Source organism: Bombina bombina, chromosome 11 (assembly GCF_027579735.1).
Source record: "Bombina bombina isolate aBomBom1 chromosome 11, aBomBom1.pri, whole genome shotgun sequence".
Classification (NCBI taxonomy): domain Eukaryota; kingdom Metazoa; phylum Chordata; class Amphibia; order Anura; family Bombinatoridae; genus Bombina; species Bombina bombina.
The window spans coordinates 95806406-95817935 of record NC_069509.1 but is presented as its reverse complement, the minus strand read 5'-3'; positions in this window follow the sequence as shown (position 1 = coordinate 95817935).

The following is an 11530-nucleotide window of genomic DNA, read 5'->3' as shown; positions in this document are numbered from 1 at the left end:
AAGGTGTATCCAGTCCACGGATCATTCATTACTTGTGGGATATTCTCATTCCCAACAGGAAGTTGCAAGAGGATCACCCACAGCAGAGCTGTTATATAGCTCCTCCCCTAACTGCCATATCCAGTCATTCTCTTGCAACTCTCAACAAGCATGGAGGTAGTAAGAGAGAAGTGGTGAAATATAGTTAGTTTTTTCTTCAATCAAAAGTTTGTTATTTTTAAATGGTACCGGAGTTGTACTATTTTATCCCAGGCAGTAAATAGAAGAAGAATCTGCCTGCGTTTTCTATGATCTTAGCAGGTTGTAACTAAGATCCATTGCTGTTCTCACATATGACTGAGGAGAGAGGTAACTTCAGCGGGAGAATGGCGTGCAGGTTATCCTGCTATGAGGTATGTGCAGTTACATTTTTTTTCTAGAGATGTAAATGCTAGAAAATGCTGCTGATACCGGATTTATGTAAGGTAAGCCTGGATACAGTGATTTAATAGCGACTGGTATCATGCTTACTTTCAGAGGTAATACGCTTATAATTTTGCAATATGAAACGTTTGCTGGTATGTTTAAGCGTTTTTATATATGCTTTGGTGATAAAACTTTATTGGGGCCTAGTTTTTCCACATGGCTGGCTTAAATTTTGCCTAGAAACAGTTTCCTGAGGCTTTCCACTGTTGTAGCATGAGTGGGAGGGGCCTAATTTAGCACTTTTTTGCGCAGTTAAAATTACACACTGAGACATCCAGCTTCCCTCAGGAGTCCCCTGAATGCTATAGGACATCTCTAAAGGGCTCAAAGGTTTTTCAAAGTCGTTTATTGGGGAAGGTAGGGCCACAGCAAAGCTGTGGCAGTTTGTTGTGACTGTTAAAAAACGCCTATATCGTTTTTTTGATCCGTTTTTTGAACTAAGGGGTTAATCATCCATTTGCAAGTGGGTGCAATGCTCTGTTAGCTTATTATACACACTGTAAAAATTAAGTTTGATTTACTGCCTTTTTTCACTGTTTTTCAAATTCTGACAAAAAATTTTTCTCTTAAAGGCACAGTACCGTTTCTTATATTTGCTTGTTAACTTGATTTAAAGTGTTTTCCAAACTTGCTAGTCTCATTGCTAGTCTGTACAAACATGTCTGACATAGAGGAAACTCCTTGTTCATTATGTTTAAAAGCCATGGTGGAACCCCCTCTTAGAATGTGTACCAAATGTACTGATTTCACTTTAAGCAATAAAGATCATATTCTGTCTTTAAAAAAATTATCACCAGAGGAATCAGACGAGGGGGAAGTTTTGCCTACTAACTCTCCCCACGTGTCAGATCCTTTGACTCCCGCTCAAGGGACTCGCGCTCAAATGGCACCAAGTACATCTAGGGCGCCCATAGCGTTTACTTTACAAGACATGGCGGCAGTCATGGATAATACACTGTCAGCGGTATTAGCCAGACTACCTGAATTTAGAGGAAAGCAAGATAGCTCTGGAGTTAGACGAAATACAGAGCATACTGACGCTTTAAGAGCTATGTCTGATACTGCCTCACAATATGCAGAAGCTGAAAAAGGAGAGCTTCTTTCTGTGGGTAATGTTTCTGACTCAGGGAAGATAATGCAACCTGATTCTGATATCTCTACATTTAAATTTAAGCTTGAACACCTCTGTGTGTTACTCAGAGAGGTTTTAGCTGCTCTGAATCACTGTGATACAATTGCAGTGCCAGAGAAATTGTGTAGACTGGATAAATACTATACAGTGCCGGTGTGCACTGATGTTTTTCCAATACCTAAAAGGTTTACAGAAATTATTACTAAGGAATGGGATAGACCAGGTGTGCCGTTCTCTCCCCCTCCTATTTTTAGAAAAATGTTTCCAATAGACGCCACCACACGGGACTTATGGCAGACAGTTCATAAGGTGGAGGGAGCAGTTTCTACTCTAGCAAAGCGTACTACTATCCCTGTCGAGGACAGTTGTGCTTTCTTAGATCCAATGGATAAAAAGTTAGAGGGTTACCTTAAGAAAATGTTTATTCAACAAGGTTTTATCCTACAGCCCCTTGCATGCATTGCTCCAGTCACTTCTGCTGCGGCATTCTGGTTTGAGTCTCTGGAAGAGGCTTTACAGGTAGCGACTCCATTGGATGACATACTTGACAAGCTTAGAGCACTTAAGCTAGCCAATTCTTTTGTTTCTGATGCCATTGTTCATTTGACTAAACTAACGGCTAAGAATTCTGGTTTTGCTATCCAGGCGCGCAGAGCGCTATTGCTTAAATCATGGTCAGCTGACGTTATTTCAAAGTCTAAGCTGCTTAACATTCCCTTCAAGGGGCAGACCCTATTCGGGCCTGGTTTGAAGGAGATTATTGCTGATATCACTGGAGGAAAAGGTCATGCCCTTCCTCAGGATAGGTCCAAATCAAGGGCCAAACAGTCTAATTTTCGTGCCTTTCGAAACTTCAAGGCAAGTGCGGCATCAACTTCCTCTAATGCAAAACAAGAGGGAACTTTTGCTCAGTCCAAGACGGTCTGGAGACCTAACCAGACCTGGAAAAAAGGTAAGCAGGCCAAAAAGCCTGCTGCTGCCTCTAAGACAGCATGAAGGAATGGCCCCCTATCCGGTAACGGATCTAGTAGGGGGCAGACTTTCGCTCTTCGCCCAGGCGTGGGCAAGAGATGTCCAGGATCCCTGGGCGTTGGAAATTATATCCCAGGGATATCTTCTGGACTTCAAAGCTTCCCCCCCAAAAGGGAGATTTCACCTTTCACAATTATCTGCAAACCAGATAAAGAGAGAGGCATTCTTACACTGTGTACAAGACCTCCTAGTTATGGGAGTGATCCATCCAGTTCCAAAGGAGGAACAGGGACAGGGATTTTACTCAAATCTGTTTGTGGTTCCCAAAAAAGAGGGAACCTTCAGACCAATTTTGGATCTAAAGATCTTAAACAAATTCCTCAGAGTTCCATCATTCAAGATGGAGACTATTCGTACCATCCTACCTATGATCCAGGAGGGTCAATACATGACTACAGTGGATTTAAAGGATGCTTATCTTCACATTATGATACACAAAGATCATCATCGGTTTCTCAGGTTTGCCTTCCTAGACGGGCATTACCAGTTTGTAGCTCTTCCCCTTGGGTTAGCTACAGCCCCAAGAATTTTTATGAAGGTTCTGGGGTCGCTTCTGGCGATCCTAAGACCACGGGGCATAGCAGTGGCCCCTTATTTAGACGACATCCTGATTCAGGCGTCAAACTTCCAAATTGCCAAGTCTCATACGGACATAGTGTTGGCATTTCTGAGGTCGCATGGGTGGAAGGTGAACAAGGAAAAGAGTTCTCTATTCCCCCTCACAAGAGTTTCCTTCCTAGGGACTCTTGATGGATTCTGTAGAAATGAAAATTTACCTGACGGAGTCTAGGTTATCAAAAATTCCTGCCGGGTTCTTTATTCCATTCCTCGCCCTTCGGTGGCTCAGTGCATGGAAGTAATCGGCTTAATGGTAGCGGCAATGGACATAGTGCCGTTTGCACGCCTACATCTCAGACCGCTGCAACTATGCATGCTCAGTCAGTGGAATGGGGATTACACAGATTTGTCCCCTCTACTAAATCTGGATCTAGAGACCAGGGATTCTCTTCTCTGGTGGCTATCTCGGGTCCATCTGTCCAAAGGTATGACTTTCGCAGGCCAGATTGGACAATTGTAACGACAGATGCCAGCCTTCTAGGTTGGGGTGCAGTCTGGAACTCCCTGAAGGCTCAGGGATCGTGGACTCAGGAGGAGACACTCCTTCCAATAAATATTCTGGAACTGAGAGCAATATTCAATGCTCTTCAGGCTTGGCCTCAGTTAGCAACTCTGAGGTTCATCAGATTTCAGTCGGACAACATCACGACTGTGGCTTACATCAACCATCAAGGGGGAACAAAGAGTTCCCTAGCGATGTTAGAAGTCTCAAAGATAATTCGCTGGGCATAGATTCACTCTTGCCACCTATCAGCTATCCATATCCCAGATGTAGAGAACTGGGAGGCGGATTTTCTAAGTCGTCAGACTTTTCATCCGGGGGAGTGGGAACTCCATCCGGAGGTGTTTGCACAATTGATTCATCGTTGGGGCAAACCAGAACTGGATCTCATGGCATCTCGCCAGAACGCCAAGCTTTCTTGTTACGGATCCAGGTCCAGGGATCCCAAGGCGACGCTGATAGATGCTCTAGCAGCGCCCTGGTCTTTCAGCCTGGCTTATGTGTTTCCACCGTTTCCTCTGCTCTCTCGTCTGATTGCCAAGATCAAGCAGGAGAGAGCATTGATGATCTTGATAGTGCCTGTGTGGCCACGCAGGACCTGGTATGCAGATCTAGTGGACATGTTATCCTTTCCACCTTGGACTCTGCCGTTAAGACCTTTTACTACAATGTCCTTTCAATCATCCAAATCTAATTTCTCTGAGACTGACTGCCTGGAGATTGAACGCTTGATTTTATCAAAGCGTGGCTTCTCCGAGTCAGTCATTGATACCTTACTACAGGCACGAAAGCCTGTCTCCAGGAAAATTTACCATAAGATAAGGCGTAAATATCTTTATTGGTGTGAATCCAAGGGTTACTCATGGAGTAAGGTCAGGATTCCCAGGATATTATCCTTTCTTCAAGAAGGTTTGGAAAAAGGATTGTCAGCTAGTTCCTTAAAGGGACAGATTTCTGCCCTGTCTATTCTTTTGCACAGGCGTCTGGCGGATGTTCCAGACGTTCAGGCATTTTGTCAGGCTTTAGTTAGAATCAAGCCTGTGTTTAAACCTGTTGCTCCGCCATGGAGCTTAAATCTGGTTCTTAAAGTTCTTCAAGGAGTTCCGTTTGAACCTCTTCATTCCATAGATATCAAACTTTTATCTTGGAAAGTTCTTTTTTTGGTAGCTATTTCCTCGGCTCGTAGAGTCTCCGAATTATCTGCTTTACAATGTGATTCTCCTTATCTGATCTTCCATGCGGATAAGGTAGTCCTGCGTACCAAACCTGGTTTTTTACCTAAGGTGGTATCTAACAAGAATATCAATCAAGAGATTATTGTTCCATCTTTGTGTCCTAATCCTTCTTCAAAGTAGAAACGTCTATTACACAATCTGGACGTGGTTCGTGCTTTAAAGTTTTACTTACAAGCTACTAAACATTTTCGTCAAACATCTGCTTTGTTTGTTGTCTACTCTGGACAGAGGAGAGGTCAAAAGGCTTCAGCAACCTCTCTTTCTTTTTGGCTAAGAAGCATAATCCGCTTAGCCTATGAGACTGCTGGCCATCAGCCTCCTGAAAGGATTACAGCTCATTCTACTAGAGCTGTGGCTTCCACATGGGCCTTTAAAAATGAGGCTTCTGTTGAACAGATTTGAAAGGCGGCAACTTGGTCTTCGCTTCATACTTTTTCAAAATTCTATAAATTTGATACTTTTGCTTCTTCGGAGGCTATTTTTGGGAGAAAGGTTTTACAGGCAGTGGTACCTTCCGTTTAAGTACCTGCCTTGTCCCTCCCTTCATCCGTGTACTTTAGCTTTGGTATTGGTATCCCACAAGTAATGGATGATCCGTGGACTGGATACACCTTACAAGAGAAAACATAATTTATGCTTACCTGATAAATTTATTTCTCTTGTGGTGTATCCAGTCCACGGTCCACCCTGTCATTTTAAGGCAGGTAATTTTTTAATTTAAACTACAGTCACCACTGCACCCTATGGTTTCTCCTTTCTCTGCTTGTTTTCGGTCGAATGACTGGATATGGCAGTTAGGGGAGGAGCTATATAACAGCTCTGCTGTGGGTGATCCTCTTGCAACTTCCTGTTGGGAATGAGAATATCCCACAAGTAATGGATGATCCGTGGACTGGATACACCACAAGAGAAATAAATTTATCAGGTAAGCATAAATTATGTTTTTTTTTTTTAAAACGCCCATACGAACTATTAAGAAAAAAATAAACTAACCGCCTGAACGAAGTATTAAGACAGAAAACAAAATACCCAATAAAATTATTAACCCCTAAATTGCAAACTACCTAATACATCTACTAACCCCTAATCCGCCAACCCCCCACAACGCAAAAAAACTAATTTAATGACTAAGCCCCCTAACCTAACACCCCCTAAATTAACCCCTTAATTACATTACAAAAAAACTACATTACAATTAAAATAAAAATTACATTACATTAATCTAAAATTACAGAAAATAAAAAAGGCTAACATTACAAAAATAATAAACAACACTATCCAAAATAAAAAAATTAAACCTAATCGCTATGAAAATAAAAAAGCCCCCACAAAATAATAACCCCCCTAATCTAAGAATAAATTACCAATAGCCCTTAAAAGGGCTTGTTGTAGGGCATTGCCCTAAAGAAATTAGCTCTTTTACATTAAAATTAACAAAGTCCCCCCTAACAGTAAACACCCACCATACCCCCCAAAATAAAAAAACTAACACTAATAAACCTAAACTATCCATTGCCCTTAAAGGGAAATTTGTATAGGCATTGCCCTAAAAGGGCATTCAGCTCTTTTTTAACCCTTTGAGTGCTAAGCACTTTCCCACCTGGGTGCTAAGATTTTTTTTATGTATTTTTTATTTTATTATTGTTTGAACAATTTCTTTTTAAACTTTTTTTTTATTTTTTTCAGACCCCCAAGACTTACACCTTTGGAAAGGTTAGGCGGTCTGTAGCTGCTTAGATGCCTGAGATACAGGCTTCTAAGCAGCATGCCCCCTGCTCCAATACTTAACATTGTTAAGTATAAATAAAGTTGCGCTGTGACGTCATCATGTTATTGCGCGTGATGTCACCACGCAAAACGTGAAGCCCCGGCGATGCCTGTCACTCTACAGGCACGATCGCCGGGGTAGGAATGGGTGAGAGAGTGCTAGCGACGTCATTAGCACCAGAGTGGGAAACTGCGACAGCTCAGAGCCGTGGTTAGCACTCAAGGGTTAAATTGCCCAATGGACCCTAATCTACAAAAACAAAAAAAACCTAACTCTAAAGCCCCAAATACGTACTCACGGTTTCAGAAGTCTGGCGGAAAAGATTTTCTAGGTGAGTCCATCTTCATCCACAGCAAAGACGGCGCAGAGGGGAGGTCCGGAGCGATCTTCCCAGATGTGGCGATCCTTGGCAGTGGTCATCTGTGGCAGCGTCGGTGGTCCTCGGCATCATGGAGGCTCCTATTCCTATTGGCTGAATTAGAGCTACTGAAATCCTATTGGCTGTTCAAATCAGCCAATAAGATTTCAGTAGCTCTCATCCTATTTCAAAATCAGCCAATAGGATGAGAGCTACTAAAATTGAAAAATTCAGCCAATAGGAATGCAAGGTACCCAAAATTGATTGCGGTACCTTGCATGCAATATTCAGTATATGACGGACATCGGATGAAGAGGAGCCTCCATGCCGCCGAGGACCGCCACCACAGATGACCACCGCTGAGGATCACCACATCTGGGAAGAGCGCTATGCGCTGCCTTCGCTGTGGATGAAGATGATGGACCCACCTGGAAGAAGACCTTTTACGGTTTTTTAGATTAGGGTTCATTGGGCAATTTCAAAAATAGCTGAATGCCCTTTTAAGAGCAGTGAAAAAGAGCTGAATGCCCATACAAATGCCCCTTTAGGGGCAATGGGTAGTTTAGGTTTATTAGTGTTATTTTTTTTATTTTGGGGGGTTTGGTGAGTGGGGGAGTTACTTTTAGGGGGGGCTATTGGTAGTTTAGTATTAGATTATTGGGTGTTTTTATTTTTATAGGGGTATAAGTTTAGGTTTAATTTTATTATTTTGGATAGCTTTTGTTTTTTTCTATATTTCTACTTTATTTTTTTTGGCTTGGGGGGTTGCATTTTTAACACACAGACTGCCCTTTGGGTAGGGTTATCAACTAGTAAATTATATAACTATGTGATCGAGGACGCAATGTGCGATGATAACTTCAGTTACCTGATCGATAGATAATTCTGGGCTTTTTACGAAGATCACGCATGCACAGTTATGGGAAAATCTGCTGGCAGGTAGCAAATCTCGACGACTTACCAAATGTACGCGCACTTATGGGGCATTTCCGCTTTAAAAAATAAATGCAGGGACTAATTTTGAGTCCTTGTCGAAATTTGCTACTTAACCTTTTGCGCATGTTTGTAATTACGTAATCACATGTAGAATGCAATTAAATAATTACTGGACACACACAGCCTGTGAGTCGGAATGGAACCTCCTCAATATACTTGCTCTTTAACATAGTAGCAATCCATAAAATACATTTGTCATTTTTTTTAGATTTTTGAAACAGTAGTTATGGTAAGTTGTAAATACTCATCATATTTAATATTAGCCTACACACTGTGGTCGGCTTATTTACTGTCCCATTAAATATGTTGTTTTTAATAAGAATGGAGAATTAAGTGAATCAGCTGGCTAGAATGATAGACTATGGAGAATTAAGTGAATTAGCTGGGTAGAATGATAGAATATAGAGAATTAAGTGAATCAGCTGGGTAGAATGATAGAATATAGAGAATTAAGTGAATCAGAGCTGGATAGAATGATATAATTTGTGAGAATTAAGTGAATTGGCTGGGTAGACTGATAGAATATGGAGAATTAAAGGGACACTGAACCCAAAATTTTTCTTTTGTGATTCAGATAAAGCATGACATTTTAAGCAACTTTCTACCTCCTATTATCAAATTTTCTTCATTCTATTGGTATCTTTATTTGAAATGTAAGTTTAGATGCTGGCCCATTTTTGGTGAACAACCTGGGTTGTTCTTGCTTATTGTTGGATAAATTCATCCACCAATAAAAAAGTGCTGTCCAGAGTACTGAACAAAAAAAAACCTTAGATGCATTCTTTTTCAAATAAAGATAGCAAGAAAACGAAGAATTGATAATAGGAGTAAATTAGAAAGTTGTTTAAAATTGAATGCTCTATCTGAATATTGTGGGTTCAGTGTCCCTTTAAGTGAATTCGCTGGGTAGAATGATAGAATATGGAGAATTAAGTGAATAAGCTGGGTAGAATGATAGAATATGGAGAATTAAGTGAATCAGCTGGGTAGAATGATAGAATATGGAGAATTAAGTGAATCAGCTGGGTAGAATGATAGAATATGGAGAATTAAGTGAATCAGCTGGGTAGAATGATAGAATATGGAGATTTAAGTGAATCAGCTGGGTAGAATGATAGAATATGGAGAATTAAGTGAATCAGCTGGGTAGAATGATAGAATATGGAGAATTAAGTGAATAAGCTGGGTAGAATGATAGAATATGGAGAATTAAGTGAATCAGCTGGGTAGAATGATAGAATATGGAGAATTAAGTGAATTCGCTGGGTAGAATGATAGAATATGGAGAATTAAGTGAATAAGCTGGGTAGAATGATAGAATATGGAGAATTAAGTGAATCAGCTGGGTAGAATGATAGAATATGGAGAATTAAGTGAATCAGCTGGGTAGAATGATAGAATATGGAGATTTAAGTGAATCAGCTGGGTAGAATGATAGAATATGGAGAATTAAGTGAATCAGCTGGGTAGAATGATAGAATATGGAGAATTAAGTGAATAAGCTGGGTAGAATGATAGAATATGGAGAATTAAGTGAATCAGCTGGGTAGAATGATAGAATATGGAGAATTAAGTGAATAAGCTGGGTAGAATGATAGAATATGGAGAATTAAGTGAATCAGCTGGGTAGAATGATAGAATATGGAGAATTAAGTGAATCAGCTGGGTAGAATGATAGAATATGGAGAATTAAGTGAATTCGCTGGGTAGAATGATAGAATATGGAGAATTAAGTGAATCAGCTGGGTAGAATGATAGAATATGGAGATTTAAGTGAATAAGCTGGGTAGAATGATAGAATATGGAGAATTAAGTGAATTAGCTGGGTAGAATGATAGAATATGGAGAATTAAGTGAATAAGATGGGTAGAATGATAGAATATGGAGAATTAAGTGAATAAGATGGGTAGAATGATAGAATATGGAGAATTAAGTGAATTCGCTGGGTAGAATGATAGAATATGGAGAATTAAGTGAATTCGCTGGGTAGAATGATAGAATATGGAGAATTAAGTGAATAAGCTGGGTAGAATGATAGAATATGGAGAATTAAGTGAATCAGCTGGGTAGAATGATAGAATATGGAGAATTAAGTGAATAAGCTGGGTAGAATGATAGAATATGGAGAATTAAGTGAATAAGATGGGTAGAATGATAGAATATGGAGAATTAAGTGAATAAGATGGGTAGAATGATAGAATATGGAGAATTAAGTGAATTCGCTGGGTAGAATGATAGAATATGGAGAATTAAGTGAATTCGCTGGGTAGAATGATAGAATATGGAGAATTAAGTGAATAAGCTGGGTAGAATGATAGAATATGGAGAATTAAGTGAATCAGCTGGGTAGAATGATAGAATATGGAGAATTAAGTGAATCAGCTGGGTAGAATGATAGAATATGGAGATTTAAGTGAATCAGCTGGGTAGAATGATAGAATATGGAGAATTAAGTGAATTCGCTGGGTAGAATGATAGAATATGGAGAATTAAGTGAATCAGCTGGGTAGAATGATAGAATATGGAGATTTAAGTGAATAAGCTGGGTAGAATGATAGAATATGGAGAATTAAGTGAATTAGCTGGGTAGAATGATAGAATATGGAGAATTAAGTGAATAAGATGGGTAGAATGATAGAATATGGAGAATTAAGTGAATTCGCTGGGTAGAATGATAGAATATGGAGAATTAAGTGAATTCGCTGGGTAGAATGATAGAATATGGAGAATTAAGTGAATAAGCTGGGTAGAATGATAGAATATGGAGAATTAAGTGAATCAGCTGGGTAGAATGATAGAATATGGAGAATTAAGTGAATCAGCTGGGTAGAATGATAGAATATGGAGATTTAAGTGAATAAGCTGGGTAGAATGATAGAATATGGAGAATTAAGTGAATCAGCTGGGTAGAATGATAGAATATGGAGATTTAAGTGAATCAGCTGGGTAGAATGATAGAATATGGAGAATTAAGTGAATTAGCTGGGTAGAATGATAGAATATGGAGAATTAAGTGAATAAGATGGGTAGAATGATAGAATATGGAGAATTAAGTGAATAAGATGGGTAGAATGATAGAATATGGAGAATTAAGTGAATAAGATGGGTAGAATGATAGAATATGGAGAATTAAGTGAATTAGCTGGGTAGAATGACAGAATATGGAGAATTAAATGAATTTGCTGGGTAGAATGATAGAATATGGAGAATTAAATGAATCAGTTGGGTAGAATGATAGAAGATTGAGAATTAAACAAATTAGTTGGGTAGAATAAGATATGGATAATTAAGTGAATTATCTGGATAGAATACGGAGAATTAAAGGGCCATGATACCCAAATGTTAAAACACTTGAAAGTGATGCATCATAGCTGTAAAAAGCTGACTAGAAAATATCACCTGAGCATCTCTATGTAAAAAAGAA